General features: G+C 43.9%; 1 protein-coding gene across 4 annotated transcripts in view; it reads left to right on the top strand.

Annotated features, from left to right (window-relative positions):
- The window catches only part of LOC308676208 (RNA-binding protein 33-like), a 293,110-nt gene that overhangs the window by 27,014 nt on the left and 243,408 nt on the right, over positions 1-22,688 (top strand). The gene's annotated exons all lie outside the window — the stretch shown is intronic.

The following is a 22,688-nucleotide window of genomic DNA, read 5'->3' as shown; positions in this document are numbered from 1 at the left end:
GAATCAAAATAATTTGAGATTGGATGCTAAAATGTTGGAAGCTGAAAATAAGATGGAAAAGATTGATGATGATGTAGTTATGATACAGTATAGAGATATGGAGTTTGCTGTGAGGATTAGAAGATTGAAAGAGGACCCAAAGGGAAATTTGAAAGAGTTATTGGCACAAGCTCTCGAACCGATCTTCGAGCGTCAAGCGGAAGATATTATGGGGGATATAGACAAAATATTTCGTGTTAATTCTTGGATTGCCAGACAAAGAAAATTACCTAGAGATGTGGTGGTCTATTTTACAAAGAGATTGATCAGAAATGTGATTATCCAAGCCTTTTATAATAATATATTTAAAGTTGCTGAGCAAGAAGTTTTACTTCTGAAAGAGATTCCTCCAAGAATTTTAAGGAAAAGAAAAGAATTTGCTTTTTCAGCAGATGAATTAAAGAAACGGCAGCTTCAGTTTAGATGGGAGATACCAGTAGGCTTGGTGGTGAATTATGCTGGCACGAGATATCGTCTTAATACAGTTTTGAAGGCACAAGATTTTTACTCTAACATTGAAGGCAGGTCCTCCACCATCTCCAGAATTCAAGGGAAGGAAGGAAGAAGGAGAGCGTCAGACTCAAGTGGAGATTAAACAAGGAGCTGAAGGAGTTACTTCGCAGATGGTTAAAGAATCTCAGCTAATTGTAGAAGTTGAGCAGCCCCAGACGTCGACAGAAGAGGTTAAAGAACAAAGAATGACAAGGGCTACAATTAGACAAATGAGACAAGAACAAGAACAACAAAAAGCTGCAATCATATCTCAAGAATTTACTTATAGTGAAGCTTTGGGAGGAGCGAGACCGAAGAGGCAGGTCCAGGTGGTTCTGCAAGAGGCGCTCCGAAAACTTCAGGTCGCAAAAGATGGCGACAAAGTTTCTAACCTGGAATGTTAATGGATTAAATTCCCCGCACAAGAGAAAGAAAGTTTTTCAGTATTTGAAACAATTTAAAAATGTTATTTCTTTACAAGAAACGCATATTCGTGCAGTTGATCAAAAATATCTGATAAACTCTAGATTGGGTATACAGTTTAGTGCGTCTGCTCCAGATAAGAAAAATGGAGTAGTCATTTACGTGAAGAAGAATTTAACAGCTAATTTATTTGAAACAGATAAACAAGGAAGATATATTATAATTGAACTTTTAATAGAAGGCAAGAAAATACTTTTGGTTGGATTATATGCTCCTAATCAACAGCAAGGAGAATTTTATAAACTTTTACATAGTAAGATAATTCAATGGGATTATAAATCGTGTATTTTGATGGGAGATTGGAATGGTGTCCTGGACACACAGAAAGACAAAAAAGGTCTTTTCAAAAGCATACCAAATCATGCTAGATTGCCTAAATCTTTTTTTGAGATGAAAGATGACTTGGAATTGAGAGATGTTTGGAGAGAAAGAAATTTGGAAGAAAAAGTTTTTACCTTTTTTTGTGATAGACATCAATCCTTTTCCAGGATTGACTTTGTATTAACTACTAATGATTTTTTTTCTAGGATCAAGACGATTAAGATATGTCCAAGAACTTTATCAGATCATAGTCCAGTATGGTTGGAATTGGAAAAAGAGAGTGGAGAGAGGAGGTCTTGGAGATTGAATGAAAATCTGTTTAGATATTTAGAAAATGTGGATGAATGTAAAAAACAGATGAAAGAATTTTTTGATACAAATATGTATAAGGGTACTTCTATTGAAATGGTTTGGGATGCAAGTAAAGCTTATATGTGAGGAGTGTTAATATATTTGAATAATAAATATAGGCGTAAATTGGAATATAAGCGAAAAGAGTTAGAGGAGGAAATTAAGAGGAAAGAGAAGGCTCTAATTTTGAATCCATCTGATAAGAGGATCAAAGAGGCAATTACTTTGTTAAGAGGTCAGTTTAATATGTTTATGGCAGATCAAGTGGCAACCAACCTACGGTATGTTAAACATAATACTTTTTGTAATGCTAATAAGCCAGGTAGGTGGTTAGCTTATTTGTTAAGGAAGAAACAAAGGTCACGGAACATAGATAGAATAGATCATAAGGGAAAAGAGGTGTTTCAGCAAAATCTTATTAAAAAGGCTTTTGTTGAATTCTATTCTAAGTTATATGTTAGGGATAAGATTCAAGGTATATATATAGATAGATATTTACAAGAAGTGAGTATCACTGTTCTTACACAAGAGTAAAGGGAAGGGATGAATCAACTGATAAATGCTGAAGAAATTATTTTAGCAATTAAACAATTAAAGGTGGGGAAAGCACCAGGAACAGATGGCTTGACTGCCGTTGATTATAAAGATTTACAGTTAGAAATGGTGGAACCTTTAAAAGAATTATTTAGAACAATTCAATCCGGAGGAGAAGTGCCTCCATCATGGAAAACAGCTTTTATATCGCTGATTCCGAAGGAAGATCAAGATCTTACCCAAACCAAAAATTATAGGCCAATATCGCTCTTAAATACTGATTACAAAATATTTGCAAAAATTTTAGCAAATAGATTAATGAAGGTTATGCAGCAAATGATTCATAGTGACCAAACAGGATTTGTAAGTGGTAGACAAATGAAAAATAATGTGAGACATATTGTAGATTTATTGGAATTTTTGGAAAGAAATAACCAGGTCTCTGCAGCGCTGATTTTTTTGGATGCTGAAAAAGCTTTTGATCAATTGGACTGGCAATTTTTATTTAAGGTACTGGAGAAAATGGAGTTTGGGGATAACATTTTACAACTTATTAGGGCAATATATCAGAAGCAAACAGCTCAAATAATAATTAATGGTAGTTTGACAGAAGTATGTAACATTGAAAAGGGGACAAGACAGGGGTGTCCATTGTCACCTTTGTTGTTTGTTTTAACATTGGAAATATTATTAATTAAGATAAGAGACTCAAATAAAATTAAGGGAATTAAAATAAGAGGTCAAGATTATAGATTGAGAGCGTTTGCGGATGACTTGGTTATTACATTAAGTCAACCGACTTAGTTGTAGATTTGATGGAGATAATATTGTTATATGGAAAAGTTTCTGGATTTAAGAGAAATACGCAAAAAACTAAAATACTGTCTAAAAATATGACTACAGAACAAAAGGTTTTAGAAGAACTAACTGGATTTGAAATAGTTAAAAAGACTAAATATTTGGGGGTATATCTTTCAGCTTCAAATGTGAAATTATATAAAAATAATTATGAATTGTTATGGTTAAAAATACAAAAAGAGTTAGATAGTTGGAAAAACGTACAATTATCTTTATTGGGAAGAATTGCAGCAGTGAAAATGAATGTTTTGCCAAAGTTTTTATTTTTGTTTCAAATGATACCTATACTTAAAAAGGATTCAAACTTGGAGGAATGGCAGAAAGGTATTAATAAATTTGGGCATGGAAAAGACCAAGAGTAAAATTTAAGATAATGCAAGATATACGTGAAAGAGGTGGTCTTAAAATGCCCAATTTTAAATTATATTATGAGGCTGCTGCTTTATCATTAGTGACTGGTTTAATTCAACACAAGGGAAATTATTGAATATTGAGGGTTGTGATTTGTTATTTGGTTGGCATGCATATTTATTGTATGACAAGAAGGTGGATAATGTTTTTAAGACGCACATATTAAGGTATGCTCTGTTGCAAGTTTGGAAAAAATATCAATATAAGTTAAATTATGAAATACCAATTTGGGCAATACCTAAACATGTAATAGAAAATATAAATGTGGGATTTAAACATGATGTGACTACATATAAAGAAATTCTTAGGATTGAAAGGAATGTATGGCAATTGAAGCCATATAATATTTTAAAAGAAGGGAAAATAGTACAAACTTGGTTCCAGTATGGGCAGTTAGAAGCTAGATGGAAGGAAGATCAGAAAGTTGGTATTTCGATAACTGATGAAAATTTGGTAAAACAAATTAGAGATCAAGGTCAAGCACATATAAGAAGGATATACAATGCATTGATAGAAATAGAATCAGAAACGGAACTTGTTAAAGACTGTATGATAAAATGGGCCCAGAATTTTCAGGAGGTCATAACAATGGATATCTGGGAAAAGATATGGGTTAGAAATGTAAAATTTACACAGGCTCAAAATTTAAGAGAGAATTTTTATAAAATGTTTTATAGATGGCATTTAGATCCTAAAAAATTAGCAAGTATGTATCCGAACTGTCAGCATAAATGTTGGAGGTGTGGTTGTGATGATGCAACGTATTATCATATATGGTGGACTTGTAAAAAAGTCAAAGCTTTTTGGATTAAAATTTGGTGGAACATGCAGAAGATATTTAAGAAAAAGATAAGGTTTTCTCCACAGTTATTTCTGTTGGGTATTATTACAGATTGTACTATTATAGATACTAAATTGATGTTGAATTTAATTATGGCAGCAAGACCTTTAGTAGCGCAATATTGGAAGAAGGAGGAACTGCCTACTATAGAAGAGTGGACTTTGAAAGTTTCAAACCTGGCGGAAATGGCAAAGATTTCAGCATATTTGAAAGAACAATCGCAACAGAGATATATTGTGGAATGGAGAAGATGGATCGAGTATATTCAGAATAAATATGGGACTAAATGTTTCATTTAGCATATGAATAAGTATTAGTTTTATATGATGTATTATTAGGTATTCAATATTATTTTATTTATTTATTGATATATTTTATATACCGCCCTATTCCTGAAGGACTCAGGGCGGTTTACAGGGCGTATTAAGCAATACAAATAAATACAATTAAAATAGAATTAAATTAAGGCTAGCCTGCAATTAAAACAAATTAAAATTTAAAATTTAAGTTAAATTAAAACCCCCTCAGTCCACGCCAGAAAGATCAAATAACCAAGTTTTCAGGTCCCGGCGAAACGAGCGAAGGTCCGGGGCAGTCCGAAGTTCCACCAGCAGTTCATTCCATAGGGCAGGCGCGCCCACAGAGAATGCCCTCCCCCTTGGAATCATTCCCTAACGGGCGGAAACCTAAGAAGGCCCTCCCTGTGGGAGCGCACAGGACGATGGGAGGCTGATGCTGGCAGCAGGTGCTCCCTGAGATAGTCCGGGCCCATGCCATTTAGGGCTTTATAGGTCATCACCAGCACCTTGAATCTCACCCGGAGAGTAACTGGAAGCCAATGCAGCTTGCGGAGAAGAGGTGTTACATGAGAGTATCGGGAAACTCCCATTACTACTTGCGTGGCTGCATTCTGCACCAGCTGAAGCCTCCGAGTGGTCCTCAAGGGCAGCCCCATGTAGAGAGCGTTGCAGTAGTCCAACCAGGAGGTCACGAGCGCATGAGTGACTGTGCGTCGGGCATCTCGGTCCAGGTAGGGCCGCAACTGGCGCACCAGGCAAACCTGGGCAAAGCCCCCCCTGGTCACGGCTCCTATATGGTCTTCAAAACTGAGCCGCGAATCCAGGAGGACGCCCAAGTTGCGAGCCCTATCAACGGGGGGGTAACACCTCACCCCCCATCGTTAACGATGGACAAAAATGGTTCACCCGAGATGCCGGTATGCACAGCCACTCACTCTTGGCAGGATTGAGACGAAGCCTGTTACTCCCCATCCAAACCCGAACCGCCTCCAGGCAACGGGACATCACGACGAGGGCATCACTGGGTTGGTTCGGAGTGGAAAGAAAAAGCTGGGTATCATCAGCGTACTGATGATACCCCACCCCGAAACCACGAATGATGTCACCCAGCAGCTTCATATAGATGTTGAACAGGAGGGGAGAGAGGACTGACCCCTGAGGAACTCCACAAACGAGAGGCCTCGGGGCGGATCTCTGCCTTCCCGTCAACACCGACTGCGAACGGCCCAGGAGGTAGGAGGAGAACCACTGTAGAACAGTGCCCCCCCACTCCCAGTCCCCTGAGACGTCGCAGTAAGATACCCTGGTCAATGGTATGAAAAGCCGCTGAGAGGTCTAATAGGACTAGGACAGAGGAACAACCCCTGTCCCGAGCCCGCCAGAGATCATTCACCAGCGTGACCAATGCCGTCTCCGTGTTGTACCCGGGCCTGAAGTCCAATTGGTATGGGTCAAGATATTTAGTTATGTTTAAGGGGAGTTAAAGTGTGATAGAATTTAATGTTTTTTTTTTTAGTTAGTTAGCATATTTTAGCTTAAATTTGTAAAAGTTAATACCCTGTATTCAGGTCTGGGAAGTCGGGGGGGGGAGGGCGAGGGAGGGTAAGTGGGGGGGAGGGGGAGGGAGGGAGTTTATGTTTTTAAAATGTATTCTAAAACTTCAATAAAAAAATTGAAACTATAATCAATAAATGTTAAATTTAAATGTTGGGAAACTAAAAATTGGGAAAAGTGATTGTCTATAATTAATTGTAAAGATTGAATGTTAAGATAACTAGGATATGTATAAGTTAAAAATTATTGATAACTGTAAAAGTGTTATTTTTATTCAATTGATATAATAAGAATTGTATTAGTTCAATTAAGAGACAGTAAATGTTAAAGGGGAAAAGAGAGGAAATATTTAATGTGGTACTTTGAGATTTGTATTATAGAAATTTGTATGTTATTGAATTAGCAGTCAACCCAGACGCCATGTTGCTTTTGAAATACATGTAAAAACAGAAAATCAATAAAACTTTTTTTTTAAAAAAAGGGGAACTCATCAAATTTGCAGATGACAGTAAGCTAGCAGGAATAGCCAACACCCCAGAAGACAAACTCAGGATCCAAAAAGACCTTGGCAGACTTGAACAATGGCCCTATCCACCAAAATGAAATTTAATGTGGAGAAAAGCAAGATTTTACCGTTATGCAGAAAAAAATCCAAAGATACAAGTATATATTAGGCGAGACCTGGCTCAAAAACAATAACTGTGAGAGGGACCTTGGAGTACTAGTGGATGATCACTTAAACATGAGATAGCAGTTTGCGGCAGCAGCCAAAAAAGCTAATACAATCCCTGGTTGTATAAACAGAGGCATAGAAACAAAATCACATGAAGTATTAGTACTGCTTTATAGAACCTTAGTAAGACCACACCTGGAATACTGCATCCAGTTTTGGTTACCACATTACAAAAAAGATGTTGAAACTTTGGGAAAAGTGCAGAGAAGTGCAACTAGGATGATTAAAGGCCTGGAGACTAAACACATATGAAGAACGGTTGCAGGAACTGGGTATGTCTAGTCTACAGAAAAGGACTAGGGGTGACATGATAGCACTATTCCAGTATTTGAGGGGCTGCCACAAAGAAGGGGGGGGGTCAACTTATTTATCAAATCACCAGAAAGACAAGAAACAATGGATGGAAACTAATCAAGGAGAGAAGCAACTTGGAATTATGGAGAAACGTTCTAACAGTGAGATCAATTAACCAGTGGAACAGCTTCCCTTGAGAAGTTGTGGGTGCTTCATCGGTGGAGGTTTTTAAGAAAAGACTGGACAGCCACCTGTCTGAAATGGTATAGGGTCTCCTACTTGAGCAGGGGATTGGACTAGAAGACCTCCATGGTCCCTTCCAGCTCTATTCTGGTTAAGTTGCTTTAGTAAATTAAAGAAGTATATAATTAGGCCACATCTGTACTAAGTGCTTTCTTGGAATTGGATAGTAAGGAGCAAAAGAACTGAATGCCATCATTTTATAGATTACACTCTGCAACTATGTTTACCTCTCCCAATTGTTTTATTTAAATGTTGGATAGAAAGGCACCACTCCTTTACTTCAGGATACATTTACTAATGTATCCTGAAGTAAATGCAAGAAAGCAAAATGGCTGTCTGAGGAAGCTTTGCAAATAGCTGAGGAAAGGAGGGAAGCGAAAGGCAAGGGAGAAAAACATAGATATGCCCAATTGAATGCAGAATTCCAGAGAATAGCTAGAAGAGATAAGAATGCCTTCTTAAATGAACAGTGCAAAGAAATAGAAGAAAACAATAGAATAGGGAGGACCAGAGATCTTTTCAAGAAAATTGGAGAGATGAAGGGAACGTTTCATGCAAAAATGGGCATGATAAAGGACCAAAATGGCAGGGACCTAACAGAGGCAGAAGAGATTAAGAAGAGGTGGCAAAATTACACAGAAGAACTATACAAGAATGAGCTTAACGTCCCAGATAATCACAATGAGGTGGTCACTGACCTCAAGCCAGACATCCTAGAATGTGAAGTGAAGTGGGCCTTAGAAAAGCTGAGCAACAACAAAGCTAGTGGAGGTGACAGTATTCCAGCTGAGCTATTCAAAATCTTAAAAGACAGTGCAGTAAAAGTGCTACACTCAATTTGCCAGCAAATTTGGAAAACTCAACAGTGGCCACAGGATTGGAAAAGCTCAGTTTACATTCCAATTCCAAAGAAAGGCAGTGCCAAAGAATGTTCAAACTATCGCACCATTGCACTCATTTCTCATGCTAGTAAAGTCATGCTTAAAATCCTACAAGCTAGACTTCAGCAGTATGTGGATCGAGAACTACCAGAAGTACAGGCAGGATTTCGAAGAGGCAGAGGAACTAGAGATCAAATTGCCAACATACGCTGGATCATGGAGAAAGCTAGGGAGTTCCAGAAAAACATCTACTTCTGCTTCATTGACTATGCTAAAGCCTTTGATTGTGTGGATCATAACAAACTGTGGCAAGTTCTTAAAGAGATGGGAGTACCAGACCATCTTATTTGTCTCTTGAGAAACCTATATGCGGGTCAAGAAGCAACAGTGAGAACTGGACACGGAACCACTGATTGGTTCAAAATTGGGAAAGGAGTCCGGCAAGGCTGTATACTGTCGCCCTGCCTATTTAACTTATATGCAGAGCACATCATGAGAAAGGCAGGGCTAGATGAATCAAAAGTTGGAATTAAGATTGCCGGAAGAAATATCAACAACCTAAGATACGCAGATGATACCACTCTAATGGCAGAAAGTGAAGAAGAACTAAAGAGCCTCTTGTTGCGGGTGAAGAAGGAGAGTGCAAAACTTGGGTTGAAACTTAACATTAAGAAAACCAAGATCATGGCATCTGGCCCTCTCAATTCCTGGCAAATAGATGGGGAAGAAATGGAGGTAGTGACAGATTTTGTTTTCCTGGGCTCCAAGATCACTGCAGATGGGGACTGTAGCCAAGAAATTAAAAGACGCTTGCTCCTGGGGAGGAAAGCCATGGCAAATCTAGACAGCACACTAAAAAGCAGAGACATCACCCTGTCAACAAAAGTGCGTATAGTCAAGGCTATGGTCTTCCCAGTTGCAATGTATGGCAGTGAAAGTTGGACCATAAGAAAGGCTGAGCGCCAAAGAATTGAGGCCTTTGAACTATGGTGCTGGAGAAGACTCCTGCGAGTCCCTTGGACCGCAAGGCGATCAAACCGGTCAGTCCTAGAGGAGATCAATCCTGACTGCTCTTTAGAAGGCCAGATCCTGAAGCTAAAACTCAAATACTTTGGCCACCTAATGAGAAGGAAGGACTCACTGGAGAAGAGCCTAATGCTGGGAAAGATCGAGGGCAATAGAAGAAGGGGACGACAGAGAATGAGGTGGCTGGATGGAGTCACTGAAGCAGTAGGCGTGAGCTTAAATGGACTCCAGAAGATGGTAGAAGACAGGAAGGCCTGGAGGAATGTTGTCCATAGGGTCGCGATGGGTCGGACACGACTTCGCAGCTAACAACAACAACAACATTTACTACTGTCCCATACCCAACTTCCTATCATTCCCTGGCCACCTTTGTTAACCAAGTAGGATAGAGATCTAATCCACAGGTGGCAGAGTTAATATCACAGAGGACCATGTCTGTTTAATCAGGATCCACAGGTTCTTACTGATCCCAAATAACTCTGAGAGATTGATTTGTTTGTTTATTTACCTCAAATCAGTGACTCAGGGCAGCATATAAATTAAAACAATTCCTTAGTCTAAACATCCAAGGTTAAGACAATAATCCCATTTTATATAAAAACGTTTAACCAACAGAGCTCACCCAACCTTCTGACCCAAATGCCTGGAGGGACATCAAGGTCCTCAGAACATTACAAAAGTTAAACACTTGACAGTGGCCCAGCTAAGAAGCTTCGGGCTCAATTTTCTTTAAAAGGAACTGAGTAACTGTAAACAATGTTGCTGGATGCTTTTCCATGGCTGAAATAAGAGTAGAGAAGTAATCTTGCTTTTCTCACCATCACGGCATAGGATTGACATTGAAGTCTTGCCTGTGTTTGATCAAATTCATTCTTCCATCTTATACCAAGATTTTTTTTAGGAGTCCCTTCTGTCACTCCATTTCCTGGAGCTCCCCCCAAAACCAAGGTGCTCCCATGGATTGGTGACTAGAGAGAGGCAATTTAGCAATCCAATGTAATGGATGTCCCAGAAGCTGCTCCAATGACAAGGAAGAGCCAGCTTCAGGAACTTTGTAGTGGGGCACGGAGGAGTGTCTGGAAGACGCAGGGGACTCTGAATCAAGTGGGGTTGGGCAAGAGGAGGAGGAGAGGCCAGGAACCTCAGAAGAGGGTAGAGATGCAGCTGTAGCCAGGAGGCTCAGAAGACCAGCCAGAAGCAGAGGGCAGAGAAGGCGCAGCTGCAGTTGGTCAGCAGGGATGAGGAGAAAATGCCTCTTCCACCGGATCCAAGGGCACACAGGGCTGAGAAGAAGGAGGCACAATGGAGGTTGGTGAGACTACTTGTGAGGAGGCAGCCTTGTCCCTCCTCATGTGCTGCACTGGCTAGCAGCTATTTAGCCCAGCATGCAGAGCGAAGCATTGCTGGAAACATGCATTTCTTGCTGTGCGTCTGATCTGCCATTGTGACTCTTGCCTTTGGACTTAAGCCTTGACCCTGCAACTGGACTTTGGACTTTGCTTCTTGGACTTTGGACTTGGATTTTGGTTCTGAGATTTGTGCTCAGACTGTGGACATGCCTTGGGATTTTGAACCTGATGGATGACTTTACAGACTTGCTCTGAGTTCTTGGACTTGAGGATTGGACTCATTGGGTTTTGCGCTAGTTCCTGTGTGGGATGAATCCTGGGGAATACTATCTGGGGCTGGTGAAGTCTCAGTAAAGACTTCAAACCCTCGTGGTGTGTGCATGTGTGAGAGGGACAGGACACCCATCAAGCACTGGTGTGTCAACCTCTCATTCCAGAACTAGCTACCAGCATTTTGGGAAACTCCCTAAATGCACCTCAGTAACTAAAGGGTTTCATTAGGCAAGTGGAGTGGACTGACTAAGTAGAGGTAGTTCTCAACTTACGACTGGTTGCTTAGTGTCTATTCAAAGTTACAACAGACCCCCCCCTCCAAAGTACTTATGGCTTGGTTCTGACATTCCAGTGGCTGCCCCCTGGTCACATGATCACATTTTGGGTGCTTGGCAGCCGGCCTGCATTTACGGCCATTTGCATCCCTATAGGACACGGGTGTCAAACTCAATTTCATTGAGGACCGCATCAGCATTTTGGTTGCCCTCGGGGAGCCAGGTGGGTGTGGCTAGCATGGGCATGGCCTACTGAGTGGGTGTGGCCTACTGAGTGGGCATGGCTTACTGGGTGGGCATGGCTTACTGAGTGGGTGTGGCCAGCTTGACATTGCTCACATCAGGGGCACCTGTGCAGGCCTGGGATGACTCCAAGGGTCTCCGGCAGAGGAGGGTAGGACTGGGGCAAGCGCCGGGACATGGTCCACTGGAGGAGCTTCACCGTCCCTCTCAGGCCGTGTGGGGGGCCCCCCCAGACGGAGGTCAAGTGCCCAGCCCTCGAGTTCAGGGACCCCACAGCCCAGCCTAGCCTAGCCCCATTTCCCCAAGGGGGCGCCCAGCTGCGCTTACCACCTCCTTGAGTCTGCTGCTGCTGTGCTCGCTCTCCTTGGCCAAGTTGCTCATGGTGTTGTGGGAGGGCAAAATGTGTGGGTCAGAGGGAGGCCCACTGCCTTGCCCCGAGAGGAGACCCGGCTTTGTAACCAAAGCATCCTCAGCAACAGGATGGGAGACCACCAGGAGAGGTCAGGAGGAGGGGACAAGGGGATGGTGAAAGGGCAGCAGGGTTACTCGTGGCCAAGTGCTAAGGCAGGACTTCCCTCAGACCCTTCCTCCCTCTCATTATAATCTATCTTCCTTCATTCCTTCCTTCCTTTCCCCCCTTTCTTCTTTTTCCTTCCCTCTTCATTCTCCTTTCCTTCTTCCTTCCCCTCTTTCCTTCTTTTTGTTTGTCTTTCCTCTTTCCCTTTCTCTTTTCCTGTCCCTTCTTGGATGCTCAAATGCAAAAGGGGAAACATTTCTCGATGCCTCTTTGCCTTGTGATCAAATGCCACTTTTGCTAGTAGTCTGTGGCCACTTAAAAGACCAAGAACAAACCAGGCTGAGTTTATCCCATGCTTGCATTTAGTGGGGGTGTTAGGCATATGGTGTTAGCCTACAATGTTGGGTTGAAAATATATTAACCATGATAGAGCCTTGGTGGAGCAGTGGGCTAATGCCTCCTTAAGTAACACCAGCTGCCTGCAATTAGTGCAGGTTCGCATCCCACCAGGCTCAAGGTTGACTCAGCCTTCCATCCTTCCGAGGTAGGTAAAATGAGGACCCAGATTGTTGGGGGCAATTAAGCTGACTTTGTAATAATGCCGCTTGGGTGTGTGTGTGAAAGCCCTAATAAGCAGGCATATACATAGAATGAAGGCTACTGCTAAGCTTGTAAGCCGCCCTGAGTCTTCGGAGAAGGGCGGGATATAAATGGAATTAAAATAAATAAAAATAAAAATGTTATGTCTTTAAGATGTTAATTGGCCAATGGGTGTGTAAGTGTTCTCATGGCCATAAGAGGGAGCTAGTAACGTAGCTTCTCTCTCTCTCTCTGAATTCACTGCTCTCTACTATTACTGTTTTTGCTCTGTTACTGTGATAAACCTGAACTGTGTATTGACCTCTGGACCGGTAAGAAGACTTTGTATTTTGGATTACTTCTTGGACTGTTGCTATTGTGTATGACCTGGACTGTTTTATTTTTGACCGTGCATTTTTGTTCTTACACCACCTCAAAAGTAAAGTACTTTTTGCTTTTACAACTCAGTGTACTCTTGTGTTTACTGTGGGACTCTTACTGCTCTCAGTACCCTTCCTTGTCTGTGCAACTCTTTGGTAGCACAAGGAGATCTCTGCACAACAAATTCCTTAACAGGGGGCATCCACAGACAACAGTACAGCAGAACTGTCAAAATGATGGCTGTGATAGTTGATCAGAGCTTCTCTGTTTTTTATGTGCAACAGCTTTAGCATTTAGGAACAGAGGTAAGTTAGTTGCTTTTCTATTAATACACAATCCTTTAAAGAACTCTCCTGCAGGGACCCTGCCATGGTCTAATTCAGACTAGAAATATAGCAAAGGAAAATTTTTTCCCCTACTCTGCTTTGTCCTGTTTTCCCCACTGGAAATGGCTGTTTTCAACACATAAGGAAGGGATACTTTCCTAAGAGTTCACAATTCAAGAATACCAATGTTAACTTGGATTGCCAATAAAGTCCTGTCTGTGACAAAAGAGAACACAAAATTGCTTTCTCCTTTGAGCCTAAGTCTCAATGGATCCAGTATTGAAGCAGAACTGCATGAACTGGGACATCTCCAACCAAGTTGCCTCTCCTTCCTTCCTTTTTTCCCGCCCTCCTTTCCTTCCTGCATTCCTCCCTTCCTCCCTCCTTCAGTTCCTTCCTTCCTCCGTTCCTTTGCCTTCTCATCTCTTTCCTTCCTCTGCGCTCAGGAAGGGATGATGGGAGGGGGAGAGATTGCCAGAGATTGCTATCCCACATGGGCGGGCGGGAGCTGTCCCGGTGAAAGAAAAGCCTTGTGGCTGCGAGGCTGGAGCTGCTGGTGGGAGGGGTGGCAGCACTGATCTACATACAACCTGGTTGCGTCCATCAAAGCCAGAATGTGCTCCACGGGGCAGCCCCGCCTCCTGGATGTATGAGCAAGCGGAGTTCGGCATTCCTGCTGGCTGTCTTACCCTGCAGGCTGACTTCACCCAGGATGCCGGCACTGGCTGTCTCCTGTGTGCACACCCGGGGGGCAGGACAGAGGCGGCAGGGCAGCTCATTTCATTTCATTTCATTTATTTGATTTCTATACCGCCCTTCTCCCAAGGGACTCAGGGCGGTTCACAGGGCATATATAAATAGCTATACAAAAATTAAAAGAAAATTAAACCAATGCCCAATTAAAATACAACAATAATAGAATAATAAAAACCAATTAAAAAAAAACCCATATTCCCCCATCAGGCCAGACCAGCTAATTCAAATAAGTGGGTCTTCAACCCGCGACGGAAGGATCGAAGGTCCGATGCCATCCGGAGCTCAACCGGCAGTTGGTTCCATAATGCCGGAGCACCCACAGAGAAGGCCCTCCCCCTGGGGGCCACCAGTCGACATTCCCTGACCGGAGGCACCCTGAGGAGGCCCTCTCTGTGGGCACGCACAGGGCGGAGGGGAGTTGACGCCGGCAGCAGGTGGTCCTCGAGGTATCCCGGACCCATGCCATGTAAGGACTTAAAGATCATAACCAAGACCTTGAACCTCACCCGGAAGACAACTGGTAACCAATGCAGCTCGCGGAGCAAAGGTGTAACATGGGAGTACCGGGAAACTCCCAAGACAACTCTCGCGGCCGCATTCTGTACCAGTTGGAGCCTCCGAGTAGTCTTCAAGGGAAGCCCCATGTAGAGAGCATTACAATAGTATAGGCGAGAGGTCACGAGCGCATGAGTGACCGTACACAGGGCATCCCGGTCCAGATAGGGCCGCAACTGGCGCACCAGGCGAACCTGGGCGAAAGCCCCCCTAGTCACGGCCACTATATGATCTTCCTTGCTGATTCCAGGGCTGCTCCATGGAACCTTTGTTCCTTTCTTCCTTCCTTCTCTCCTTCTCATCTCTTTCCTTCCTCCGTGCTCAGGAAGGGGTGATAGGAGGGGGAGAGATTGCCAGCACTGCCATGGTGCTCAGTCCATGAAAGCCAGAATGCTCTCAGCCTTAGCCTTGGAACCAGAAAGGAGCTGCCCCACCACCTCTGTCCTTCCCCCCGGGTGTGCGCACAGGAGACGGCCAGCACCAGCATCCTAGGTGAAGTCAGCCTGCGGGGCAAGACAGCCTGCAGGGACGCCAGACTCCACTTGAATGCACGCCCAGGGAACCAGGCGGAGCTGCCCCGTGGATCTAACATTGAGCGCGTTCTCACTTTGATGGAAACAACTAGGTTGTAGATCAGCACAACCCCCCCTCCCACCAGCACCTCCAGCCTCGCAGCCACAAGGCTTTTCCTTCACCGGGACAGCCCCCACCCACATGGGTTAGCAAGACTGGTGACAACATGGCAGCACTGGCAATCTCTCCCCTTCCCATCACCCCTTCCTGAGCGCGGAGCAAGGAAAGAGAAGAGAAAGAAGGAACAAAGGAATGAAGGTTCCACGGAGCAGCCCTGGAATCATCAGGGAGCTGCCCTGCTGCCTCTGCCCCGCCCCCTGGATGTGCACAAAGGAGATGACCGGCTCTGGCATCCTGGGTGAAGTCAGCCTGCGGGGCAAGACAGCCAGCAGGGACACCAGACTCCGCTTGCACGTGCACCCAGAGGGCAGGGTGGGGCTGCCCCATGGATCTAAGGCTGAGCGTGTTCTGGCTTTGATGGACGCAACCAGGTTGTAGATCAGTGCCCATGATATGCAGGTTCTGAGGTTTTGTTTGATATCAAAATACAGGAAACCGTAAGTTGCCTTCAAACGTACGTGTTTATTCAGCTGAATAGAGATGGGCTTCTCTAAAAAGAGGAAAAGCCCCACATAGCAAAAATGTCCTATTTTTATACCCACTTTGGTTACATAAGCAATTCACCCAGCAAAGCTGATACACATAAGATTATGAGAAAGTACCAATATATATTAAATAATAAAATGCCTATATGGGCAATACCTAGACATGCAATAGGAAATATAAATGTGGAGCAGAAACAAGATGTGATTAATTATAAAGAACTTAGGATAGAAGGGAATATTTTGAAACTGAAACCTTTAAATGTTTTAAAGGAAGAAAAGATAGTACAGACTTGGTTTCAGTTTATACAATTACAAGCTAGATGGATAGAAGATCAGAAAATTGGTATAATAAAAGTTGATGAAAATTTGATAAAGCAAATTAGAGATCAAAGTCAATCGCATATAAAAAGGTTATATAATGCTCTTATAGAGATTGATTCAGAATCAGAGTTAGTTAAAGATTGTATGATAAAATGGGCTCAGAATATTCAAGAGCCCATAATGATGGATACTTGGGGAAACAATTGGGTTAGAAATGTAAAATTTACACAAGCACAAAACCTAAGAGAGAATTTTTACAAGATGTTTTATAGATGGCATTTAGATCCTAAAAAGTTAGCATGTATGTATCCAAATCAACCACCTAAGTGTTGGAGATGTGGTAGTGAAGAGGCAACTTATTATCATATATGGTGGACATGTAAAAATGTTAAAGCCTTTTGGATAAAAATATGGTGGATTTTTCAGAAAGTTTTTAAGAAAAAAGATTTACTCCGCAGCTATTTTTATTGGGGATTATTTCGGATTGTACTGTTATAGAAACTAAATTAATGTTACACTTAATAACGGCAGCCAGACTGTTGGTGGTGCAACATTGGAAGAAAGAAGATTTACCTACAATAGAACAATGGATACTTAAAGTAATGCACGTAGCTGAAATGGCAAAAGTTTCAGCATATTTGAAAGAACAGTCACAAGAAAAATATATTTTGGAATGGAAAAGATGGATTGATTATATTCAGAACAAATATGGATGGGACTAAAAAGTTTCAAATAGCATATGAATAATTCTTAACAATTATAGAAGTGTTATTATAATTACTTTAGTTTTGTTATAAGGGAGTTAAAGGGTGAAAGGTTTGTTAACGTTGTAATAGATATTTAGCATATGTTTGCATAAGATTGCTATATGTAATACCCTGTATTCTGCTTTGGAAAGTCCGGGGGGAGAGGGAAGGGGGGAAGGTTGATGGGGAGGGGGGGTTTATTATTAAAATTTTGTAAAACTTTTCAATTAAAAAAAAAGATGACTTCGCCCTTTAGGGCTGGCACGTTATAGATAAAGTAGAAGTAGCTAGCATGTTCCCTTTTGGGTGTTTCCCCAGGACACCATCTGTTTGTTCTGGGTGTTTCCCCAAGACACTATCTGTCCCTGGGTGGGTTAGAATATTGGGTGTTTCCTTTGCTGTCCTTTCATGACCCAGCATTCAGAGGCCTCCAAGTAACCAGAGAAAGAGGGGTCATCTGCATGTATTCACTATTGATACTGTCCCCTAAGTCCCAGTCATCACCCAGTCGGCCTCGGCCAAGCCAAGGTGCAGCGGGCTGGTCCTCAGATCTGCATTTCCCCGTGGTCTGGGAATTGGCGTGGCTCCGGACGCATGACCCACAGATATATTGGTCACAGAACTTGGTCACCTTCCCAAGCTTACAGTGCGTGGACCACACCCGCCATATCTGTGCCGGCCAGGTGGAGGGTTCCCCAGGGTTTTCCTTGCCCTCCGAACTGACTGATTATGCTGATGTGTTCAGCGAGACGGAGGCGGATCAATTGCCCCCCGCACAGGCCCTATGACTGCCCCATTGATTTAGTCCCTGACGTGCCTCTCCCAGTGGGGCATTTGTACTCCATGTCGGACCCCGAGTTGGCTGCATTGTGGGACTTTCTCGACAATTTGGCTCGGGGTTTCATTCGGCCCTCATCCTTGCCAGTGTCTGCACCCGTGCTGTTCGTCAAAAAGAAATCGGGCGAATTGCGGCTTTGCTGTGATTATAGGAAATTAAACGCCATCATGGTGCGCAATCGATAACCACTGCCCCTCATCCCTGAACTCTTGGATCGGGTCCAGGAGGCAAAGGTCTTCACGAAACTGGACTTGTGTGGAGCTTACAACCTTGTCAGAGTTCGGTCGGGTGATGAGTGGAAGATGGCGTTTGGTACTCGGTATGGACACTTTCAGTACACGGTGATGCCGTTTGGCCTGACTAATGCCCCCGCAGTGTTTCAGCATTTTATGAATGACATTTTCCGGGACTTGTTGGATCAGTTTGTCATGATCTACTTGGACAACATCCTGATCTACTCCCTGTTGAGAGAGGTGCACCATCAGCATCTCCGTCATGTCCTGCAGCGACTCCGAGAACATCGGCTGTTTGCCAAGTTGGAGAAGTGCCAGTTCTACCGGGTGACCATCGATTTCCTGGGTCACTGCATTTCTCCTGAGGGCATCGCCATGGAGCCGAGTAAGGTCGAGTCTCTGCAGAGTTGGCAACCTCCACGTCATGTGAAGGATGTCCAGCGACTTCTTGGGTTTGCCAACTACTATTGGGTTCCGTCCCCAGGTTTGCTACCATGACAGCCCCCCTCACTCGGCTCCTGCAGAAAAAGACTGTTTCAGTGGGAGGCTCCAGAACAACAGGCTTTCCAGGCTTTGAAGGAAGCCTTCATGAAGGAGCCCATCTTGAAGCATCCTGACCCACAACGGCTGTTTGTTGTGGAGGCGGATGCCTTTGACATTGCCATTGGGACGGTGTTATTCCAGGCGATGACGCCTGGCGGTGCCCTCTTCCCTTGCGCATACTACTCATGGAAATTGAATCCGGCGGAGCGCAACTATACCTTCTGGGACTAGGAGCTACTGGCCATCAAAGTGGCATTCGAGGCCTGGAGGCATCATCTGGAAGGGGCACGGCATCAAATTGAGGTCCGGATGGACCATAAGGATTTGGAAAGCCTGCAGATCGCTCGGAAATTGAACCAATGCCAGATTTTGTGGTCTTTTCTTTGCGAGGTTCAATTTCCGTGTAACGTACATACCCAGTGGTCGCAACCAAACAACGGATGCTCTGTCCAGGAAGCCTGAATATTCCTGATTGGAAGACAATCTTCTGCCCAGGACAGTGCTCCCCATCGAGTCTTTTGCTGCAGTGTGCAAGCCGATAGATGTACGGGCTCGGATTTGGGAGGCCCAGCAGCAGGATGTGTGGGTGCCTCAGCGGAAGGAGGAGGTGGGGCTAGATTCCCCATGGACTGTCACAGATGGACTCTTACACTATTGTGACCGGCTCTATGTTACGGGAGGGCCACTCAGGGGACTCATCCTTAGCCAGTGTCACAATAATCCGGCGGCGGGGCATTTTGGCATGTTCAAGGCCCTGAATTTGGTCTCCCATACCTTCTGGTGGCCCCGAGTCCGACATGACGTCCAGGCCTACGTCACGTCCTGTATCCCGTGTAGGCAGGCCAAGTCAGTGATGGGTCCCCCGCCCGGATTACTGCAGCCCTTGCCGACACCCAAAAAACCCTGGAGGGCTGTGTCCATGGACTTTCTGACGGATTTACCCCCATCTTCTGGATTCACGATGGTGTTCGTGGTGGTGGACATGCTGACCAAGATGGCGCATTTCATCCCATGTCGTGGCTTACCGTCAGCCTGCGCCACCTGTCGTACAGTATGTTCATCCAGCAGGTGTTTTGGCTGCACGGCCTCCCTGATAGGGTTGTGTCTGATAGAGGGGCCCAATTTACAGCCCGTTTCTGGCAGGGATTGATGCAGGCGTTGGACGTCAAGATCTGCCTTTCATCCGCACATCATCCCCAAACTGATGGAGGGACTGAGAATGTCATTGGAATCCTTGAGCAATATCTGTGCTGCTATGTAAATCAGCAGCAAAACAAGTGGGCGGACTAGCTGGCGATAGCTGAGTTCACGTTGAACTCGCAGCACACCTCCACACAGTTGACACCGTTCTTGGCCAATGTGGGATATCACACTCTTTCCCCGCTAGAGTCACCGGTACCAGCAGCGAACGACTACATGGCAGAGTTACAGGCGATCCATCGATTGGTGCAGTGACAGAGAAGGCCAAGGCTGACTACAAAAAGTTTGCTGATCGGTCGAGGCGGGATACGCCTCCACTATCGGGAGATTGGGTCTGGCTGTCCACCAGGAATCTACCGTCAACCCAGCCAGGCAAGAAGTTAGACCACCGATATTTAGGACCATTACCAATCAAGGCTGTCATCAATCTGGTCGCCTATCGCTTAACTCTACCATGTTCCCTGCAGGTACATCCGGTCTTCCACTGGTCTCTGTTGGTCCCTGAGCAACCGGCCTGTCCACTCCGCCGAGCAGAACCTCCCCCACCAGAACATCGTGACAGAGACAGCGTCCCTGAGTACGAGGTCGCCAGCATTCAGGACTCCCATTGGCTGAAAGGTCACTTTCAGTACCTGATCGTGTGGAAAGGCTAGGGACCAGAGGAGTTCACCTGGGAGGATGCGACCACCGTTCATCCTCCTGCCTTGGTGTCCGCCTTCCATGAACAATTCCCATCCCAACTGCATCCAGATCGGCAGACCTGGGGGAAGGGCCCTGCGGTGCGGGATAGTGTTGAGATTCCATGTCAGCCTGTGCTCCCAGCAGCTGAGTCCGAGGAATCTGAGGAGGAGGAGGGGTTTGGAGAGCCTTCGGTGTTGGAGGGAGGCTCTGAGGCATTACAGGACTCTCAGTCAGAGGAACAGCCGGGCCCCTCCATTCGTGTTCTGTATGAGGCTCAGCTGTGTGAGGACTCGGACTCTTCACAGATGAATCTATTTAGAGACACTTGAAGTAGAAGGCAGCTTAGCAGAGCAGACCAGAGAAAGTCTATGAGGAGAAGGCATTGAGAAGCCACGTCTTGGGGCTGCTAATAAAAGGGGAAGGTGTGGGCGGTGCTGGTTGCTGAAGGCAACCGTTCATAGAACTCCAAAGGAAATCCTGGTCTGTTTGTGTTCTTGCTGAACTTCTTGTTTACCTCTTGTTTTTGCTGTTTGAACCATTTATTTGCTAAGGAAAATATTCTGCTGCTTTTTGTTTTGAGGACTTAATTATTTTGAACTGTATATAAATAAAAGGGTTGGTTTTTTTTCCAGCCTATTGATTTAAAAAGAAAAGGGGTTGTCCTTGACATGCAAACAGGAATGGTCTGGAACAGAACACTGCCCTTGCAAATTTTCCATGAGAACTCAGACTTTCAAGAGACTATGCAGGAGGGGGACAGCAGCTCTGAAGAGCCCATGGAGGAGGGGGGCACTAGGTTGGAGGGGGAAATGATGTAGGAAATGACCAGGCTGAGTCTGAGGGAGGGGTCAAACACTTCATCTGTTTGGAGTCGTTCTGCTCCAACAAGAGACCTAAGTCCAGCCCTTCTTGAATTCCGCTGACTCTTATCTAGTGTTAATTTGCCTTGAGCATTAATAGGTCATATTCTTGTACATAGGTAGCATGGAACAAATTTGTAGTATTTTTGAACTCTATCTTGGCTCCTGATTTGTTGCACCTGACAGTCCCGCTAACACTTTACCTTGATTTACAAAAGATTTTCTGAAAACTAGTGTTTACTTCCAATTTTCAGCAAAAATGTCCAATAGCAAACAGGTTCACTTAACAACCATGGTATTCGCTTAATGACCGCTGCAAATAAAGTCTGTAAAATTGGATTGGTCACCTAGATGACCAGATTTACAACTGTCATAATTTATGACCGTAATGTGCAGGCTCTATTATGGTCATAGGTTGAGGACTACCTGTAGGTCCTTCCTCTAGTCTATATGGAATTCCATGATGCTTGTTAATTCTATGATAACTATTTATTAATCTGACTGTGGCAAGGTAATGATTGAAATGTTGCGCACTCTCAGATCATGTATCACTTGGGTTAATTAAGTTTAACAATCTTCCTTTGGCTGATCCTTGATGATGTGCCATCAAATCACTGTTGACTGTTAGTGACCACATAGATTTTCTCCTTGAGAATCTGTCCCTAACCTGGTCTTTCAGGTCTCCCAACAGTGTACTTATATCCACTGTAACTGAGTCTGTCCACTTTGCTGCTTGGCATCCTCTTCTCTTTCCTTCTAACTGTCCCAGTCTTATCCAGAGAACTAGGTCTTTGCATAATGTGCCTGAAGTATGCTGATTTTACCAACTATCTTTATGCAGAACAAATTTACATTTTTTCATTAAAAAGGTTTATGCTGTAAAAAGTAGCTTATCTTGTAAAGAATTAAAACAAATCACACTTTTGAATTAGACTTGGTTGTTGACTTGGTACACTTCAGCTTTGTTAGGTGTTAGTGGGAGAAAATGTTTCAGAGAATTCAGAGTGAATTAGTGTGCTATTGAAGTAGAAACTGTCTTTCTTTGGAATTAATCAGAATTCTAACTTACATTTAGCAGAATTACAGAATAACACAGTTGGAAGGGACTTTGGAGGTCTTCTAGTCCAGTGGCCCCCAACCTTTTGGGTACCAGGGACCAGTTCCATGGAGAGGTTTTCCTGAGGACTGGCAGGGGCATGGTTTTGTGTGCTGCCTGCATCCCATGGATGGGGCTTCACTTGTTTGTGCGGCCCAGTTTCTGGCATGCCACGGACTGGTGCCAGTCCACAGACCAGTAGTTGGGGACCCCTGTTCTAGTCCAAACCCCATGCTCAGGCAATTCTGTTTCTCTGCTTTAGTTGACTTAAGTGTAGAAATGTGTCTCTTTCATTTTCTGAAAAATGAGGTTACCCTCTTTTTAGTCTGCATTGCTGTTGAGATCTTCAAGTATATTTTGGGTAAAGTAGAATGGTAC

The sequence above is a fragment of the Vipera berus genome, assembly GCF_964194415.1.
Source record: "Vipera berus genome assembly, chromosome: W".
Classification (NCBI taxonomy): Eukaryota; Metazoa; Chordata; class Lepidosauria; order Squamata; family Viperidae; genus Vipera; species Vipera berus.
Note: the sequence above shows the minus strand (reverse complement) of the source record. Positions and strands in the feature narration are given on the sequence as shown.